Here is a 20,894-nt window from a genome sequence, read left to right as displayed (position 1 = left end):
GCCCATCCTAATCCAGTATGTCCACATTTTAACTTGATTCCATCTGCAGACCCTCATTTTTGGATAAGACCACATTCATTGGTACTGGGGGTTAGAACTTCAGCATACGTTTTTTGGAGATACAACTCAATGGAGAACAGATCTGGCTTGACATTTTTCAAAGTACAATTCCCATTGAAAGCAGTTTGTTACCCTTGGTTAAGAACACACTTTGATGCAGACTTGAGTTTAAGTCCTGCCTCTGCCCCTTAGGGCATGACCTTGACTTGAGTTCTATAAGCTTCAGCTTCCATTACTATAAAATGGGGAAAATGGACCCACCTACTCTATGGTTGCTACATGTTGAATACTGATACACATCCATCTTGGAAAACAATTGTTCTAATTGTCATGAGGCAGACTATACCCATTGCTCCTTCACTTGCCCTTGGCTGGCTGTCACATGGACTGAGAGCAGAGCCAGACGTCGGACTTGTGTGTCCCAATGGAGTGCTCCATATACTTGAGGCTACTCACTGTCAGCACGCTAAGCCCTCTGGACCAGAAGATGTCAAGACAACTCAAATTTATCCATGAGACAAGTTGAGTTTTCCATGTCCTTCCCTGTCCCATCCTGTCTGGTTGTCAAGCTTAAAGTGGCATAGCATAAATGTTAAGAAAGCAAACTTTGGGGAATGAGTTGGGGGGAGGGGTGTGAGCTTAGATCACTCCTGTGGGGTGCTCTTCATACACAGCTCTCCTCCCCCTCTACCTTTTGTGTGTCCTGGAGGCAGGTGAATTCCCTGCAGGGGAGCATAGAATTCCCCTGCCTTGGCTTTCTGTTCATTCCTTGTTCTTTGATGCTGGTGTGGTTCTGAAGGAGCGGCTAGTAAGACAAACCACCATTTGTTGTTGAAAAAAATGAAAAGAAGGGGAAAAAATCCAGTCTTTTATTTCTGTGTCCCTCTAAATTGCCAAAGGTCTTATTGCTGAGAGAGGGAACAAGTGGGGTTTTATCTGCCAGGCAGCCACATGAACATCAAAGGTCTCAGGGGACTGGGGGGTGGGTGGGTGGGGGGATAATGTGAGTAGAGACAAAACCAGGCTGGGCTCCAGCAAGGAAAGCCGGGTGCTTCCAGGGAGTTGGGCTCTTTTGATGGTGGCTGTCTCAGCAGGAGGAGGAGGAGTTCACAGCTTTAGCATGAAAAGATGCTATGGAAAAACCCCGACCGACTTTTTTGGCCAAGCCAATATTATCCTGCTCTCTGCCTTCCCCTTTGCTTGATGTTCTCTCTATGTGTGTCTCTGTCTCTTTGTTCAAATTTATTGTTTTTTATGGGAACACAGTCATGTTGAGCTTATCCTAACTATCTCATCTTAGCTCAATTTCATCTGTGAAGACCCTCCCTATTTCCAAATAAGGTCACATTCACAGGTACTGGGGGTTAAGACGTCAACATATGTTTATGGGGAGGATATGATTCAACAGGTCAACAGCTGTTTCCAAGGAAAAGTCAAAACAGCTAAAGGAATGTGGAGATGAACTGCAAATGGAGACAACATTTTTTTCCACGGGCCTTGTTGGTGGTGGGGGAGGGGGAGTGGCTATCAATTACATACCTATGAGTTACCTACAACTATACAATGTTATACAGTTATGCAGCTTATACAATTACAGTACAGTGAACAGGAGTAGGATCTCTTAACCTGCTATAGATGGTGCATAGTACTGAAATATATAATATTTTCCCACACTGCTATTAGTCGATTTTTTTATTCCATGGATCAAGCAGTCCTGATCTTGTGTGTATGATTCCCTTTCTTGGCAACCTTGCAGCCACCTCCATCTCCTAGTCCTGTTTCCTGGTGGTGCTAATGGCTGCTTGAGAATGGCAGCACCCTCTAAGGAGTATGGAGTCACAGTTGTCCTCTACTCATTTCCTGCTTGGCCACTTCAGGAAGGCGGGAGACCAGGCCACTCAGGTACACCACTGCAACCACATGGGCCGCAACATCCAGGAGAACACGAGCCATTTTCTGCGTTGTATTTACAATCTCCATTCCTCAAAAGTGCATAGGGCATAATATCCTGGTGTATTTGCTGGGCCGGTTGAAATTCTTCCCATGGCTGCATGGGTGTGAGAGAAAAGAGCTGACAGAGACAGAAACAGGTATTCAGAGTGACTCCACATTAGAAAATGAAACACAAATGAGAACTTCTTCAGCAAGTAATTTACGGAATTGTAGATATAGGCGCTTAAGAGAGGAATCTCTTTCTTCTTGATAAAAATAACGTTGGGAAAAGATAAATTCAGGAATTCTCTGTCCCATGATTCATACACTCAGACATTCTTTGGCATTCTTACTATATAGTTTCCTTCTTTTTACTGTATTGCCTTTTTTTTTTTTTTCAGAAAGAGAAAAATCTTACTGGAGAAAACCAGGCCAAGCTCAACAAGGCCAAGCAGCTTTCCCAAAAGAAATGATTCCATCTGTAATGAGGCCAGTTTCATGGGCTTCAGCTCACAGTCTGTAGGAAAGCTGTAAATCTCCTCTCATCTTTTTTGCCCCGCTTTCTAATTTTCTCCCACTTATTTAAGCTCTCACTGGTTTCCTAAGCATCACTCTTCCCAGAAGTTCCTCAGGCAGATGTCCTGCCCTGGTCAAAAGTCTGAATTTTGAATTCCATGTCAGCACCTCTTCAGGCGTCTTCAGGCAGTGTGGGTGGCCCTTGTCATTCTTCTGTTTTGTTGGTGAACTCACCTCACGCATCTGAAGAGGAAACATGAGAGGGACAGGGCTCTTCACATTTTGTCTCTAAGTGCAAGGCCAACTTTCTGTCAGGCCTCTCAATTTCTTTTGAGACCTAGTGTGTGTGCCTGTTGGCCTGGCCAACTCATCACCTGAAGCCCAGGGCACTCCTGTCTCTCTGAGGAGCTAGACACTCTTTCTAGACTTTGCCAACTCCCCTCACCTACCCCTTCTTTTTCAGATTTCTCCCATTTATTAAATGGTGGTAGCATAACAGGCAGTTCGCTAAGCACTTTAGTCTATTATTTTATCTCATCCTCAAAGAAGCTACTGTACAGTAGAAGCACAGTAATGATTACCAACTTACATCCGGAAAGCAGATTGAGGGTGGTTAGAAGACCAGCCTGTGATCATAAGGCTAAGTTAGAGTCAGGATTTGAATGTAGGCCTAACCCATAGGAAAGCCAGAATAACACAATTTACTCACTTGATTTTGTGCCATAGGGGAGAAATCTTTATTATGAGATTCTAGGGAAAAAGGGCTGAAATCAGTTTATTTTGTCAGCTACAAAACTGTGAAGGATACTTGAGTCACTGAAAGTGATGAAGGAGGGGGACTCAGGTTAAGTTAGGACGAGTTATCGGCATTCTCACAGTGTGGTCCTTCACTCCTTTCTTTGGATTGCTTCTTTCATGGACTTCTCTCAAAAGCTGAGACTATCCTGGGGCCACGTTAATCTCTGAAAGCAAAAAATTACATGACTTTCTGGGGGATCAGACTGTTACTGAACTCTGGTAGGGATGGTGTTGTGTTCAGACAAATATGAGATTTAGAAAATGTAAAAAAGTGTGAAGTTTTATCTTTGCGGTTCCCCATCTTCCATTTTTGTATCCTTTTCCTCTTTAAAATAAACCCACTGACAAAGATTCTTTGCTTGACCAAACTTTGGTTCGGCTCCTTAACCTTCTCCTAAGCCTATCTGTGTGTTTCCTTGTAAAATCTAGTTTTAGCAAGAATCCTGATAAGTAGGTTTAACCAAACCCCACACCCTCAAATATCTGATCACCCTTGATATTTGATCAGGTTCCTCATCCTCCAGCATCCCCCAGGTGAGGTCTGATCACCTTGGCCTGTCTTCAGCAAGAATCCTGTTAGGTGGGTTTAGCCAGAACCTCTCTTACTTCTGATATTTCCTCCTAATAATTTTCCATTTGAAACCCCCCACCCTGCTTCCTGGCTATAAATTCCCACTTGCCCACTGTGTTCAAAGTTGAGCCCAATCTCTCTCACGCGTTGCAAAATCCTATTGCAATGGTCCTTATACCTATTATGATGGTCCTGAATCAAGTCTGCCTTATCGTTCACAAGTATCATTGAATTGTTTTTCTTTAACTGTTATGGTGGACTTGGGAACAGATTCATCATTTGACCCCAGACCTCCCATCTAGGACCCTAAGAGCGGATCTTTGTTGCTTCGTCTTCAGTCCTGATGGATTGATCAGAAATCCTTTAATGAGTCTGACTCCTGAACCAATGCTCCAGACAGATGTCTGTTGGCGCTGGTAAAGACAGATTTTGATTCTTAAGATTAGGAAGATACTCCTGAAGTTGGGTTAGAGGCCATACAGAAGTGCTGGGTTGGAGTCTGAGGTGTCTGTTTATAAGAAGCTGGGTTAGAGCCCCAGGCTTCCTTGTTTGGAAGGTGCCTGCTGAACTGGCAGTCTCTTCTGGCTGGCTTTATTTCCCTGATACCCTGGACTGGACGTCTTTCTTCTTGGCTGTCTGTGAGACCTCTCTGTTCTCTCTACTGGGTTCTGGACAAGGCAATGGCAACCCACTCCAGTACTCTTGCCTGGAGAATCCCATGGACGCAGGAGCCTGATAGGGTGCAGTCCGTGGGGTCGCTAAGAGTCGGACACGACTGAGCGACTTCATTTTCACTTTCTCCCATGAGTATGTCTCAGTCAATTGAAACCCCAGTCTTGAACCTCTGCTGACCACATGCTCCACCAACTCTGTTTGCTTCTTTTCTCGTTGGCATGATTCTGCTGAAGAGAACCTGGAACTTGATAGGTTTCTTTGGAAAACTTGAGATCTGCCCAGACTGGCTCCTCTAAGACCTGTGCCCTTCCATTGTGTCTGCTGCTTTTACTATGTTCATTGTTCCCTCCCATTCCTTTAAATCTTTTTTTAAGTCCTTTCAAGCCCGACTCCTCCATCCCTCTGTCCATCCACCCTGCCAAACTTTGCCTTTTCCACTTCAGCCCCTCAGCTCCCTTGAATTTAGTTTCCCTATACTCCATCAGGGACTTTCAGGAGACTCAGGGACCTCCCAAAGCACCCGAGGCTAAAAAGAGAAAAGAAGTTCATTTAGAAACAGACCTGATTCAAATGTATTCTTTGAATACATTTCATACGATTCTTTGAATCAGTTCTAATGAGGTGGATGAAACTGGAGCCTATTATACAGAGTGAAGTAAGCCAGAAGGAAAAACACCATTACAGTATACTAACGCATATATATGGAATTTATTTATTTATTTTTTTCTAATTTTATTTTATTTTTAAACTTTACATAATTGTATTAGTTTTGCCAAATATCAAAATGAATCCGCTACAGGTATACATGTGTTCCCCATCCCGAACCCTCCTCCGTCCTCCCTCCCCATACCATCCCTCTGGGCCGTCCCAGTGCTAATGCATATATATGGAATTTAGAAAGATGGTAACAATAACCCTTTGTACGAGACAGCAAAAGAGACACTGATGTATAGAACAGTCTTATGGACTCTGTGGGAGAGGGAGAGGGTGGGAAGATTTGGGAGAATGGCATTGAAACATGTAAAATATCATGTATGAAACGAGATGCCAGTCCAGGTTCGATGCACGATACTGGATGCTTGGGGCTAGACCACTGGGACGACCCAGAGGGATGGTATGGGGAGGGAGGAGGGAGGAGGGTTCAGGATGGGGAACACATGTATACCTGTGGTGGATTCATTTTGATATTTGGCAAAACTAATACAATTATGTAAAGTTTAAAAATAAAATAAAATTTTAAAAAAAAAAAAAAGAAACAGACCTGGATGTTTTGTCCACTCAGACGTGCATTGGAGACATCAGATAGCAACTAGTTATCTTCTTGATCACTGGCCTAAAATTTAGTTCTTAGTCTCCGACAGATTACATATCAGGGCAAGAGAAAATCTAAAAGTTTCCTTCACAGATACTGGTAGACCCGTAACTTTAACTTGTCCCATTTTCTGGAAATATAATTCAGACAAAAATATAAAGTGGAGATAAACCAGTGAGTTTGTAATATTATGTTTTACTGACTCAACTAAAATTTAGAACGAAAGTTATAAGATCTCAGCACCTGTCTGAATATTCATATATATTTGTATATGTGTACATGTGATATTTGTTATTTCTGGATATTGTTACCAAATTAATTTATAAAGTATTTCAAATGAATTTCTTTGAATTGACTTAGAGACAAATTTATATAAATTAAGTTTTCCTAAAATTCTCAGAAATATAGAAAGTAGTCCAATTTTTTTTTTAAGTTTAGATGATCTGGGATATTTTTTTGGTAAATAAAAATAGTCTTAAAATTGTTGGAAGAACAAAACATATATGTCTTCCGAAGTTTCAGCCTTAAATATAGTGGGGTTATATAATTTTTTCCTACCTAGGTTTATGAGTCAAACAAGCTTATATTATCTCTACTAGATATTCAAGATTATAAAACTATAAATCCAACCTCAGAACAAAATGTGCAGTAAAAAGGAATTGCTTGATGCATGTCAAGAGTGACAATAAAATAGAAAAAAAAGGAAAGAGTCATGTTTAACTTTAAGTTTTCTACTTCTGTGATTTTTTTTTTGATACTTTCCTGAATTGTCAACAAGAAAAAAAAGATGATGGTTAGCTTTGCTTGCTGTCTCGTGAAATTTTCATAATCAAGTCAAGCATAAGTATATTATGCTTTAACAAGTATATTAAATAAATATAAATGGCATAAAAGTTTATAAGTAAACTTTTCAACAATAATTATGCCTTATAATATATCTGCTTAAAAATAGTTGCAAAAATATTTTTGATGACTTGAAACCTTAAAGCTATAAGTTAAATGATGGAATTCATTGAATATCTAGATCATTTCCAAATAAGATAAAATATTGAGACATTAATTGCTAAACATGGGTTTAAATCTATCAACTTTTAGCTTCTTGTTTTTATACAGTATAAAGAAGCTAACTATGCTTGCCTCTGTTAATAAACATCAGATATTGTGATATGAAAAGACATCCTTCTAGAAAATTGTGAATTTATAGATTCTTGAATTTGCTACAGAATGATAATATATGGCAGACAATTCACAATTGCCTGCTTCCTAGTATTCACTGAAAATTAGGGTTGCTAATGGTTAAAAATTGTACATTTGTAAATAATGTACAAATGAATCTATTAGAAATAATAAGGGGAAAAAATTTCTATGTGCTATAAAGTAAGATGTGTTTTTGATGAGGGAAGATATGAAGCATGTGTTTCTTCCCTGGTGGCTCAGATAGTAAAGCGTCTGCCTGCAATGCAGGAGACCCAGGTTCGATCCCTGGGTCGGGATTATCCCCTGGAGAAGGAAATGGCAACCCACTCCAGTATTCTTGCCTGGAAAATCCCATGGTCGGAGAAGCCTGATAGGTTATGATCCATGGGGTTGCAAAGAGCCAGACACAACTAAGCCACTTCACTTTTTTTAAGGGAGAAAAGGAGTAACTGTCCTAAAGTAGAATGGATGATTTTTCAGAATTAGAAATAAGAAAGAGTAGGACAAAAACTGAATAAATATTTAAGATTTTATTTTAGAATATTTATGGAAAAGGAATCTTATAAAATGAATTTTTTCTCATGTGGCCAAAGCTGGCCAAGATTGGTGGTGGTTTAGTCACCAGGTCGTGTCCAACCCTTGCAACTCCTTGGACTGTACCCTACCAGGCTCCTCTGTCCATAGGATTCTCCAGGCAAGAATGCTACAGTGGGTTGCCATTTCCTTCTCCAGGGTATCTTCCTGACCCAGGGATCAAACCTGGGTCTCCTGCATGGCAGGAAGACTCTTTATCGACTGAGCTACAAGAGAAGCCCAAGACTGGATAGATTTATTTACATAGGTTTTTAAAATAAACCTTAGACTTAGTATTAATAGTACATTAATGCAAAACTAGAACTTGATTTTCTCTCTCTCTGCTGCACTGACAAAGTTTTCTTAGATTATTGGTCTGTTCTTAACACTAAACTGTAAAATAAAGATTTTTGTTACATTTAAAGTAATCTGCCTGGGAAATCAAGATTTTGTATCTTAAAATAATTTCCTGTGCTTCATGTTGTCTGCATCAGGTCTTTGATGAAAAGAAAACCAAGAAAACCTAAGAAAACCAAATCTTCTCAATAGTAAAAGAGTTAAGTTTTTTTTCGTTTTTACAATTATGTAACTTTCTATATTTGCCTTTGAAATCTTTTAATTGTCACTTTGGCTAAATGGATAACTAAGTATTGTTTCACAGTGACCTGTGATCCTATTTAGTCAAATGTCCACACCTGTTGTCATTTTTGACAACTTCTTAATATCAACTTCTAAACAGAGACTTTTTGATGTCAAACTAACTGAGATTTCCCGGCAGCATTCCTAGAAAATCTCAAAGGATTGTCTCTCACCTTGTAAAAGAAAGATGTAATGCTAATTAGGTTTATTTGATACTTTAAATTACATGGGAAACACCATCAGAGAAGAAGTCATGATAAATCATCCTAGGTTGTATGTGTCTATATATTACTTGATCCTGGAGGAAGGCATGGCAACTGGCTCTCGTATTCTTGCCTGGAGAATACCATGGACAGAGGAGCCTGGCAGGCTACAGTCCATAGGGTTGCATAGAGCTGGACACAACTGAAGAGACAACATGCATGCTCTCACATTACTTGATATAAAAATTCCAGAGGTCATGTGAAGTTCTTAAAAATTTGCAGAACTCTTGTTTCCGGTTATTATGTTAAAATGTATGCCACAGGAGTAACTGTTTCCCTTATCAAATGAACTCTCATAAGAATTTTAACCCTGGCCATTTTAAGTTTTTTGTCATTGCTGGGCTGTTACTGTTTTGTTGTTGTTTATTTGCTAAGTCATATCTGACTCTTTTGCAAACCCATGGACTGCAGTCTGCCAGACTCCTCTGTTCATGGGATTTCCCAGGCAAGAATACTGGAGTAGATTGCCATTCCCTTCTCCAGGTATCTTCCTGACCCAGGGATCTAACCCCAGTTTCCTGCGTTGAGACGGTCTCCCGCATTGCAGGTGGTCTCCTGTGTTGCAGTTGGATTCTTCACCGACTAAGCCACTAGGGCCTTGAGAAACTTTTGAAAGTCCAATCTGGGATTCCTTTCGAAAAGTTTCAGCAAAGCAAACTCAGAAAAAGGATCTATGCAAGTTTGTGCTGCACTTGTGCAAATAGTCAGGTGAAGTTTAATGACACCAGATGTTCTTTGCAAATAAATTAGTTTCACTTTGAGTATCTTTGATAGAAATGGGCATTACTATAGGAAAATTTTTGTTTTGGTGGAAAACTATAGTGCACTCTTGTGGGTTCTGTCTTGCACAGTTTGCTGCTGCTGCTGCTAAGTTGCTTCAGTCGTGCCCGACTCTGTGGGACCCCAGAGACGGCAGCCCACCAGGCTCTGCCATCCCTGGGATTCTCCAGGCAAGAGCACTGGAGTGGGTTGCCATTTCCTTCTCCAATGCATGAGAGTGAAAAGTGAAAGTGAAGTCGCTCAGTCACGTTTGACTCTTAGCGACCCCAGTCCTTACTAAATCCTGAATTCTTCTAGTTTCTTCCAATATCTGGCTACGATTCTCCAAACAAATGTTTCCAAATTTTCTCCCTTCTGATTTGAAACTAAAACTGCCCTTTTCCTGAAAGCCTGTGAGCTGAAGCTGGATGACTTGATGTAAACTTAAAAAAAAAAAAATGAAAGGGTCTTCCTTGGCACAAGTCCAGTGGTTAAGACTCTGTGCTTTCACTGCAGGGGGAATGGGTTCAATGCCTGTTCAGTCAACTAGGATCTCACATGCTGCAAAGCCAAAGAGAAAAGAAAGTGCACTGGAACACTTGGTGCCATTACCCAAGGCATTCAAACTGCAAACCAGAAAAATTCATCAGAGGGCCATTGCCATCTTCACTACATCTGATAAAGATGCTTCAAGCTCAAGCCTGAAAATCTTGAAAATTTCTGATTGGCTATCATCAGAAATTAATTTTTTAGCTGCTAATTTTTTATTTTCTTTTATTTTCACAAAGCTCCCTTTATTAAATGTCTGATTGCTAGCAGCATCCAGCAAATACTTTCTACTACAAAGTACCAAGAGGTGATTCAGCTGGTCCCTAATGAGCAAAAGGCAACTGAAAGAGAAAATGGACTTATATTATTCAGAGGAAAGAAGAAAGTCTCTTCTTTCTTTGAACAAAAGGGATATTGACAAAGATTGCTTACTTGAACAAACTTTAATCAGTCTCCTGAAACTTCCCCAGGCTTATCTGTGAAATTCCTTGTAAAATCTAGTTTTATCAAGAACCCTGATAAGTCAGTTCAGCCATAGCCCCACACCTTTGATATCTGATCACCTTTGATACTTGTGAAGTTGTCACAGCTTCAGTTTTTCATGTATTCATATATTCATGCAGTTATTTGATTGTTGATTGACTCCTTGACTCAATACCAAGTTCCATGAGGGCAGCAGTGGTATCAGCTCTTTGTATCTGCAGCACATGGCACCTTACCTCGTGTATGGTGGGCAGCCCATACATGATTGTTGAATGAATGGACTAAGGGCCTTCGATGACTTTAGGCATTCCCTTTCCACTCCCTTCATCCCCATGCCATTCTTTATCCTTCCACAGAAACCTATAAATGTAAAATCTGTTAGAGCAAACAAAAAACGTTCAATAGTCTTTTCTTTCCTATTGCCTCAACATATTCCCTTCTCAGTGTTCTGTATCAACACTGTTTCAATGAAGCACATACGTGTGCCTCTCTGGTGGGGAGCCCTTACCAAGTTTATCATAACATTCCCTGGAACTCACTTTGAATAACACAAGCATAATCACACAGTGACCAAACTTGTGGAACCAAGGTTGCTATTCAAGGTTCACAGCAGTAGAACACTGTCCTCCTCAAAAGCTGATTAGCATGACTTGGACCATTGAATTAGGACTCCCTGGCTCCTAAGCAAAGATTAAGTTGGACTGTTTCTGTTTTTGCTTTGGAAAAAGAGGTTTCCAGCTTTTTCAGATAAGATCTTCGTCATTTACATGGGCTATTACCTCTTTTCCTCCACCCTGCAGGCTACGATGGTAACATATGGTCATTGCTGGGTCCACCTACCCTGGGAGGTCTTTCTAAAAGCTGAAAGACAACACTCTTGGCCTCAGACCAAATGTGAAGTGGAAATGGCCCAGCTTCTTGGCAGCTTCTCTGTCCCACTGACAGCAGCCCAGTTTGTGGAGGCATCTGGTATCAGGAATATCTTGAGCTCAGGTCCTGGGAAAATTTTTCTCTGCTGTTTTTGTGGGGAAAAAAAGCTTTAAAGCCTGTGTGTGTGTTATATGTCAAATATTTTAAAAACCTTAGAACTAAACAAAATGGGCTTCAGGTCATTTATGATTGAGACTTTTTGTAACTCTTAAGGTTGAGGAACAGAGATTAAGTTACATCAAGTTTTTTATAACTGCAGTTATTTTGGAGGTGTGAGGGTGGGAAAGCAGATTGTAATTTAAATTGTGTGCTAGACATTTTCCATCCAGCTTAATGCTAAGATTTAGGAGTCAGTGTTTGGTATTTTTAGCTCAAATTGACTTCAGGCTTCTTCCAAGGAACATGCAAAAGAAAAGAACAGTGAGAGTAACAGCGATTAAGTGTGTTGGCTCAGGTGTTGGTCAAAATCTCAAGTCATTAGCTGCATGACTTCTGGGCAATGACTTCTCTGAGCCTAGCTGCAAACTAGAAAGAGTAATTCTTATTTTTCAACTTGTAGGGAGTATTTGCAATAATACATATAAAGTACTTAGTGCAGTTTTAGACACACATTCAGTTCAGTTCAGTTCAGTCGCTCAGTCGTGTCCGACTCTTGTGACCCCATGAATCGCAGCACTCCAGGCCTCCCTGTCCATCACCAACTCCCGGAGTTCACCAGACTCATGTCCATCGAGTCAGTGATGCCATCCAGCCATCTCATCCTCTGTCATCCCCTTCTCCTCCTGCCCCCAATCCCTCCCAGCATCAGAGTCTTTTCCAATGAGTCAACTCTTTGCATGAGGTGGCCAAAGTACTGGAGTTTCAGCTTTAGCATCAGTCCTTCCAAAGAAATCCCAGGGCTGATCTCCTTCAGAATGGACTGGTTGGATCTCCTTGCAGTCCAAGGGACTCTCAAGAGTCTTCTCCAACACCACAGTTCAAAAGCATCAGTTCTTCGGCACTCAGCTTTCTTCACAGTCCAACTGTCATAGCCATACATGACCACTGGAAAAACCATAGCCTTGACTAGATGGACCTTTGTTGGCAAAGTAATGTCTCTGCTTTTGAATATGCTATCTAGGTTGGTCATAACTTCTCTTCCAAGGAGTAAGCGTCTTTTAATTTCATGGCTGCAATCACTATCTGCAGTGATTTTGGAGCCCCCAAAAATAAAGTCTGACACTGTTTCCACTGTTTCACCATCTATTTCCCATGAAGTGATGGGACCAGATGCCATGATCTTCGTTTTCTGAATGTTGAGCTTTAAGCCAACTTTTTCACTCTCCTCTTTCACCTTCATCAAGAGGCTTTTGAGTTCGTCTTCACTTTCTGCCATAAGGGTGGTGTCATCTGCATATCTGAGGTTATTGATATTTCTCCCGGCAATCTTGATTCCAGCTTGTGCTTCTTCCAGCCCAGTGTTTCTCATGATGTACACTGCATGTAAGTTAAATAAGCAGGGTGACAATATACGGCCTTGACATACTTCTTTTCCTATTTGGAACCAGTCTGTTGTTCCATGTCCAGTTCTAACTGTTGCTTTCTGACTTGCATATAGGTTTCTGAAGAGGCAGGTCAGGTGGTCTGGTATTCCCATCTCTTTCAGAATTTTCCACAGTTCATTGTGATCCACACAGTCAAAAGCTTTGGCATAGTCAATAAAGTGGAAATGGATGTTTTTCTGGAACTCTCTTGCTTTTTCCATGATCCAGCAGATGTTGGCAATTTGATCTCTGGTTCCTCTGCCTTTTCTAAAACCAGCTTGAACATCGGGAAGTTCACGGTTCACATATTGCTGAAGCCTGGCTTGGAGAATTTTGAGCATTACTTTACTAGCGTGTGAGATGAGTGCAATTGTACGGTAGTGTGAGCATTCTTTGGCATTGCCTTTCTTTGGGATTGGAATGAAAACGGACATTTTCCAGTCCTGTGGCCACAGCTGACTTTTCCAAACTTGCTGGCATATTGAGTGCAGCACTTTCACAGCATCATCTTTTAGGATTGAAATAGCTCAACTGGAATTCCATCACCTCCACTAGCTTTGTTCATAGTGATGCTTTCTAAGGCCCACTTGACTTCACATTCCAGGATATCTGGCCCTTAAGTGCCCAATAATTGGTGGCTTTATTAAAATTATATCTGTAATACATCCAAACTGAGCTTGACTCTTTTAGGCAGCTCCCTTAAGATGGCAAGAGGAAACTAAGTTGTAGCTTCTAGATGGTCTTCAGGGTACAGGGACTCAAGAAGCAGAAGGAGCCCATTCTGGGGCAGCTATCTCTAATCTCTCATTATTAATAGTCATCATATTTGGATGACACTTACAGTTCACAACATGTGATATCCTTCCCTTCTTTCCAATATCTTACATTTTTGTTGCAAAAACATGTGGGGTAGATAATGTTAGCCAGTTCTTCGGTAAGAAAACTAAAGGCCAGGGAGATTAAGTGACTAGCCTAAAGTTGCTCACCTAATAAATGACAGAATTGCAGAATCAGGATCTAAATTCAGGTCTTCTAATTCCTAATTCAAGGGTTCTTTCTATTATACAATAGCAGTCAAAGTTTAACTAATATAGAATCAGAAGTTTAAAAGTATTTATTTTACTTATATAACAAATGATGATACTACATTAAAATTTTTTTTTTATTTACAATGCTGTTACTTTCTGCTGCACAGCAAAATGATTCAGATTTGTATATATATATATATATTCTTTTCCAGTATGGTTTATTACAGGATGTTGAATATTGTTCCCCATGCTATATAGTGGGGCCTTGTTGTTTATCCATTCTACATATAATAGCTTGCATTTGCAAATCCCAAACTTCCAATCCACGCCCCTTTCACCTTGGCAACCACAAGTCAGCTCTTTGCGTCTATGAATGTGTTTCTTTTTCATGGATAAGTTCACTTGTGTCATATTTTAGATTCTACATATAAGTGATATCTTTCTCTTTCTGATTTATTTCACTTAGTTTATAATCTCTAGGTCCATCCACATTGTTGCGAATGGCATTATTCATTCTTTTTTGTGACTGAGTAATGCGTGCATGCATGCTCAGTCACACCAGTCATGTCCAACTCTTTGTGATCACATGGACGGTAGCCCTCCAGGCTCCTCTGTCCATGGGACTTTCTAGGCAAGAATACTGGAGTGGATTACCATGCCCTCTTCCAGGGGATCTTCCTGACTCAGGGACTGAACCGGAGACTCCTGTGTCTCCTACATTACAGGTGGATTTTTTTTACTGCTGAGCCACCAGGGAAACTCATGACTGAGCAATATTCCATAGTACGTACGTATGCCGTCTTCTTTATCCATTCCTCTGTTGATGGACGTTTAGGTTGTTTCCGTGTCTTGGCTATTGCGAATAGTGCTGCTATGAACATAGGAATGCATGTATATTTTTGAATCACAGTTTTGTCTAGATATACGCCCAGGAGTGGGATTGCTGGATCATATGGCAATCCTACTTTTAGCTTTTTGAGGAAACTCAATCCTCTTTTCCATAGTGGCTGCACCAGACATCAGTTTACTTCCCTACCCAAAATGTAGGAGTGTTCCCTTTTCTTCACACCCTCTCCAGCATTTATTTGTAGACTTTTTAATGCTGGCCATTTTGACTGGTATGAGGTGGTACATCATTGTAGTTTCAATTTGCATTTTTCTAATAATTAACATCTTTTCATGTGCCTCTTGGCCAACTGTATATCTTCTTTGGAGAACTGTCTAAAGGTCTTCTGCTCATTTTTCAAATGGGTTGCTTATTTTTCTTTTGTTGTTGTGTTGTATAAGCTGTTTGTATATTTTGGAAATTAAGCCCTTGTCAGTCACATCATTTGGAAATATTTTCTCCCAGTTTGTAGGTTTTTTTTTTCATTTAGTTTATGATTTCCTTTGCTGTATAAAAGCTTGTAAATTTGATTACTTTCCATTTGTTTATTTTTGCTTTTATTTCTATTGCCTTGGGAGACTGAGCTAAGAAAACATTAGCCTGATGTGTTTCAGAGAATGTCTTGTCTATGTTCTCTTCTAGGAGTTTTATAGTGTCATGTCTTATGTTTATGTCATGTGACATGTCTTTAAGCCATTTCAAGTTCATTTTTGTACATGGTGTGAGGGTGTATTTCACTTCATTGATTTACATGCAGCTATCCAGCTTTCCCAATACCATTTGCTGATGAGACATTTTTTCCATTTTATATTCTTGCTTCCTTTGTCAAAGATTAATTGACTATAGTTCTGCAGGTTTATTTCTGAGCTCTCTATTCTGTTTCATTGATTCACATGTCTATTTTTGTGCCAATACCATGCTGTCTTTTTAATATATAAGTTTCCTTATGTTTAATTGATTATTGCTTTACCATATTGTTTTGATTTCTGCCAAACATCAACATGAATCAGCCATATGTATACATATGTCCCCTCCCTCTTGAACCTCCCACCTGCCTCCCTCTCCATAATACTATGCTGTTTGGGTTACTGTAGCTTTATAGTATTGCCTGAAGGCTGGGAGGGTTATGCCTCTTGCTTTGTTCTTTTTCTTTAGGGTTGATTTGTCAATTCTGGGCCTCTTATGGTTCCATATAAATTTTAGGATTATTTGTTCTGTAATATTCTATGGAAAAGTCATGGATGAATTGATAGGAATTGCCTTAAATCTGCAGATTGCTCTGGGTGGTATGGCCATTTTAACCATATTAATTCTTCCAATCCAAGAGCATGGGATGATGACACTATCTTTTCTTAGCCTTGCATAACAGTTTGAAAATTTTAGGTGATCTTATTCTCTTGCTCCCCATAAAGTGCCTGGAAGATGTATATTTCTTCAGATGAGAAGATTCAGATCTTAAGTTCAGAAGTTTAGTATCTTAAGGAGTTTATTTAATTTACTGGGGCTAGTGATGGTACAAACCAGACCTATTCCCCAAAGAGAGCCCCTCTGTGACTCCATAGGACCTTATCTGCACAGGGGCAAGCACCTGCTAAACTTCGTTTGTGTGAATTGAATGGTAATAGCTAATTGTCAGGTAATTATATGTGTTTTCTCATCTATTCCTCAAGACATCCCATCAGAGTCAGACATGGTAAGCTGGGGAATGCTCTGCCTGTGTCTCACTGAATCGATGCTCAAATACCACACATACTCCTCTTTGATAAATCAGGCCAGGCTTGCTGATGCTTAATGTAGGACCCCTTTTGGTATTAACTAATTCAATAAAATCCAAAATTCCAAATCAAGCACAAAAACTAGCAAACCTATCCAGAGGCAAGAACAGAGATGAATGAGATCTGAGGAGCTCTCTGCAGCTCTCCTCCTAGCAACTGCAGTCAATGTACATTATGTTCCCAACAGGAGGTCCCCACTCTCAGCTTTGAAAGTTAAGTTAAAACAGTCCACATTCCTGATGCTCTGTTGGGATGAACAGCCTCCAGAAACTGAACGATCTCAAGTTATTTTTGCTTAAAAAAGGACAATAGGTTTTAAAATATAATGTGCTTTTGATCCTGGACTGTAAGTGAGCACCTCAGAGCCAGCTTAGCTTCTTCCTCTCTTTTCTGTAACTCTCTCTCTTTACCCTTGTTGTACAGCGATCAGCCGCAAATTCAGGACTGTGTAATCCTTTGTCTGGTGTCAAAGGTTTTTCAAGCTCCCATTCTGAACCATCAAAGATTCCTTAACTTCCTTTCAGCCTCTATAAATATCAATTTATTGTTCTTTCTTTCTATTTCTTGTACTGACACTGAATCTTGAGAACAGCTTGATTCAGGGGAAAGCTGAGATCTTAAACATTTCAGAGAAGCAGTAGGTGATAAGAGGGTGAGTGTAGCTACTGAACTGATCCACGGAGCAAAAAAGGGAAAAATAAATTTTGTTTCAGAATTGTAAGAATTTTTTAATTGCACAGTGTACCAACCAGGAGGGCAGCACATTAGCTGATCATATTGCCACAAAAGTGTTTCCTCCAAAAGAGGAAGGAGCTGAAGACAAGAAGGGTTACAGGCAGGCAGAGAATGAGCTTCCAGGAAAAGGTGGCAAAATATTGAACTGAAATGCATTGAGAATCTTTGTACCTGAGAAGCCAGCTGTAGGATCAAGGATGGACACAGAGAAAATCAAGTCTTCTTAATGTGTTTTTTTATTTTACAAATTCAAATTAAGAAGTGGTTTTGTTTGGCTAGAATAAAACATCAGGCTAAAGGAATAGTCGCTAGAAAGCATAGAAATGGTGCTATATTACATACTTTTCATTGTAAAAATTAAAAAAAGATGTGTGTTTAAGATATTGGATAGTTTAAACTTAATGTTAACTTTAATAACCAAGTACTACCTGAAAGAAAGCAGACCTTATTGTTTAGATAGCTAGAACAACCTGAATTCATGAAAAGTAAATATGGTCTATACTTTGAAGAAAAAAGACGTAGAGTTAAGTGGAGACTGTGTAGTCCAATAGCATACACTTATTGAAATTCTTACCAGTTACAGTATTATTTAAACCCTGGGAATCTAAAAGTCAAGGACAGTACCAGTGTTTGTTCTTGAGCTCATTTTCTAGAAATGAGCTCATTTCACTGAGGTGAAAACATGAGAGTCAAAATATAGCAAGGGATATGGTTGAAGGGTTACAAAAATCTGGGGGCCAGTAGAAGGTTTCAGGAAGAGATAATGTACTGGTTATGAATAGCTGTATAATAATAACTCCAAATACATTGCTTTTGAACAATAAGCACATAGTTCCTGAGAGTCAAGAAACCTGGAGTGGCTTAGCTGGTGGTTCTGGCTCCTGGTCTCTCACAAGGTTGCAGTCATCATGTGGGCCAGGTCTGCCATTATCTGAGGGCTTGACTGGGGAAGGATCCACTTTCAAGGTGGTTCACTCACACGGTTCTTAGCAGGAGGCCTCAGTTCTCTGCCATGGAGGTATCACTCGAGAAAAGACCCTGATGCTGGGAAAGATTGAAGGCAGGAGGAGAAGGGGATGGCAGAGGATGAGATGGTTGGATGGCATCACTGACTCAATGGACATGAGTTTGAGCAAGCTCCGGGAGATGGTGAGGGATAGGGAAGACTGGCGTGCTGCAGTCCATGGGGTTGCAGAGTCGGACGCGACTGAATGACTGAACAACACTCATAACATGGCAGCTAAATCGATCCCAGAGTGAGGGATCTAAGAGAGAGAAAGGCAAAAGTCACAATGTCTTTTATAACCTAGCCTCAGGAGTGATATTCTATCACTCTCCAAAGTTTATTGATCATGCAGATCAACCCTGATTGGGAGAGTGTGACCTCCAGGATTCTGGGCTCACTGGGGGCCATCCCAAAGAATGGCTACCATGGATACTATCTAACTCTAGTAGAAGTTCCTAGGGAATACTTTGATAAACTGTTATTCGAAATCATTTTTAGTTAACTGATAATTATTAACTGGATTATGAATGTCTGATTATAAAAGGAAAATAGTAATAATAGCCAATATAGTGAATACTTACTAAGGAGAAGGTACTGTCGAAGTACTTTCCTTGTGTCATCTCATTGAGAATCAGTACAGTATAATGTTTAAACATTTGAGTTATAGAGACACATAGGCTTTTTCATGGTGGGGCATATGACTTAACCAATCCGCACCTTCAGCTCAGTTTAGTTCAGTCGCTCAGTCGTGGCTGACTCTTTGCGACCCCATGAATCGCAGCACGCCAGGCCTCCCTGTCCATCACCAACTTCACCAACTCCGGGAGTTTACACAGACTCACGTCCATCGAATCAGTGATGCCATCCAGCCATCTCATCCTCTGTCATCCCCTTCTCCTCCTGCCCCCAATCCCTCCCAGCACCAGAGTCTTTTCCAATGAGTCAACTCTTCGCATGAGGTGGCCAAAGTACTGGAGTTTCAGCTTTAGCATCAGTCCTTCCAAAGAAATCCCAGGACGGATCTCCTTTAGAATGGACTGGTTGGATCTCCTTGCAGTCCAAGGGACTCTCAAGAGTCTTCTCCAACACCACAGTTTAAAAGCATCAATTCTTCGGCGCTCAGCCTTCTTCACAGTCCAACTCTCACATCCATACATGACCACAGGAAAAACCATAGCCCTGACTAGACGAACCTTTGTTGGCAAAGTAATGTCTCTGCTTTTGAATATGCTATCTAGGTTGGTCATAACTTTTCTTCCAAGGAGTAAGTGTCTTTTAATTTCATGACTGCAGTCACCATCTGCAGTGATTTTGGAGCCCAAGAAAATAAAGTGTCACTGTTTCCACTGTTTCCCCATCTATTTCCCATGAAGTGATGGGACCAGATGCCATGATCTTCATTTTCTGAATGTTGAGCTTTAAGCCAACTTTTTCACTCTCCTCTTTCACTTGCATCAAGAGGCTTTTGAGTTCCTCTTCACTTTCTGCCATAAGGGTGGTGTCATCTGCATATCTGAAGTTATTGATATTTCTCCCAGCAATCTTAATTCCAGCTTGTGCTTCTTCCAGCCCAGTGTTTCTCATGATGTATTCTGCATATAAGTTAAATAAGCAGGGTGACAATATACAGCCTTGACGTACTCCTTTTCCTATTTGGAACCAGTCTGTTGTTCCATGTCCAGTTCTAACTGTTGCTTCCTGACCTGCATACAAATTTCTCAAGAGGCAGGTCAGGTGGTCTGGTATTCCCATCTCTTTCAGAATTTCCCACAGTTTATTGTGATCCACACAGTCAAAGGCTTTGGCATAGTCAATAAAGCAGAAATAGATGTTTTTCTGGAACTGTCTTGCTTTTTCCACGATCCAGCGAGTGTTGGCAATTTGATCTCTGGTTCCTCTGCCTTTTCTAAAACCAGCTTGAACATCGGGAAGTTCACGGTTCACATATTGCTGAAGCCTGGCTTGGAGAATTTTGAGCATTACTTTACTAGCGTGTGAGATGAGTGCAATTGTGCGGTAGTTTGAGCATTCTTTGGCATTGCCTTTCTTTGGGATTGCAATGAAAACGGACCTTTTCCAGTCCTGTGGCCACTGCTGAGTTTTCCAAATTTGCTGGCATATTGAGTGCAGCACTTTCACAGCATCATCTTTCAGGATTTGAAATAGTTCCACTGGAATTCCATCACTTCCACTAGCTTTGTTTGTAGTGATGCTTTTTAAGGCCCACTTGACTTCACATTCCAGGATGTCTGGCTCTAGGTCAGTGATCACACCATCATGATTATCTGGGTCGTGAAGATCTTTTTTGTACAGTTCTTCTGTGTATTCTTGCCATCTCTTCTTAATGTCTTCTGCTTCTGTTAGGTCCATACCATTTCTGTCCTTTATCGAGCCCATCTTTGCATGAAATGTTCCCTTGGTATCTCTACTTTTCTTGAAGAGATCTCTAGTCTTTCCCATTCTGTTGTTTTCCTCTATTTCTTTGCATTGATCGCTGAAGAAGGCTTTCTTATCTCTTCTTGCTATTCTTTGGAACTCTGCATTCAGATGCTTGTATCTTTCCTTTTTTCCTTTGCTTTTTGCTTCTCTTCCTTTCACAGCTATTTGTAAGGCCTCCCCAGACAGCCATTTTGCTTTTTTGCATTTCTTTTCCATGGGGATGGTCTTGATCCCTGTCTCCTGTA

The 20,894-nt window shown here is 40.4% G+C and overlaps 1 long non-coding RNA gene across 1 annotated transcript in view; it reads left to right on the top strand.

The window, feature by feature from the left end:
* LOC139182952 (uncharacterized) overlaps nt 1-20,894 on the top strand; it is a 232,703-nt gene that overhangs the window by 113,576 nt on the left and 98,233 nt on the right. The window lies entirely within an intron of this gene.

The sequence above is a fragment of the Bos indicus genome, chromosome 5, assembly GCF_029378745.1.
Source record: "Bos indicus isolate NIAB-ARS_2022 breed Sahiwal x Tharparkar chromosome 5, NIAB-ARS_B.indTharparkar_mat_pri_1.0, whole genome shotgun sequence".
Classification (NCBI taxonomy): domain Eukaryota; kingdom Metazoa; phylum Chordata; class Mammalia; order Artiodactyla; family Bovidae; genus Bos; species Bos indicus.
The sequence above is the reverse complement of the archived record's forward strand: the minus strand, read 5'-3'. Positions and strand labels throughout refer to the sequence as shown.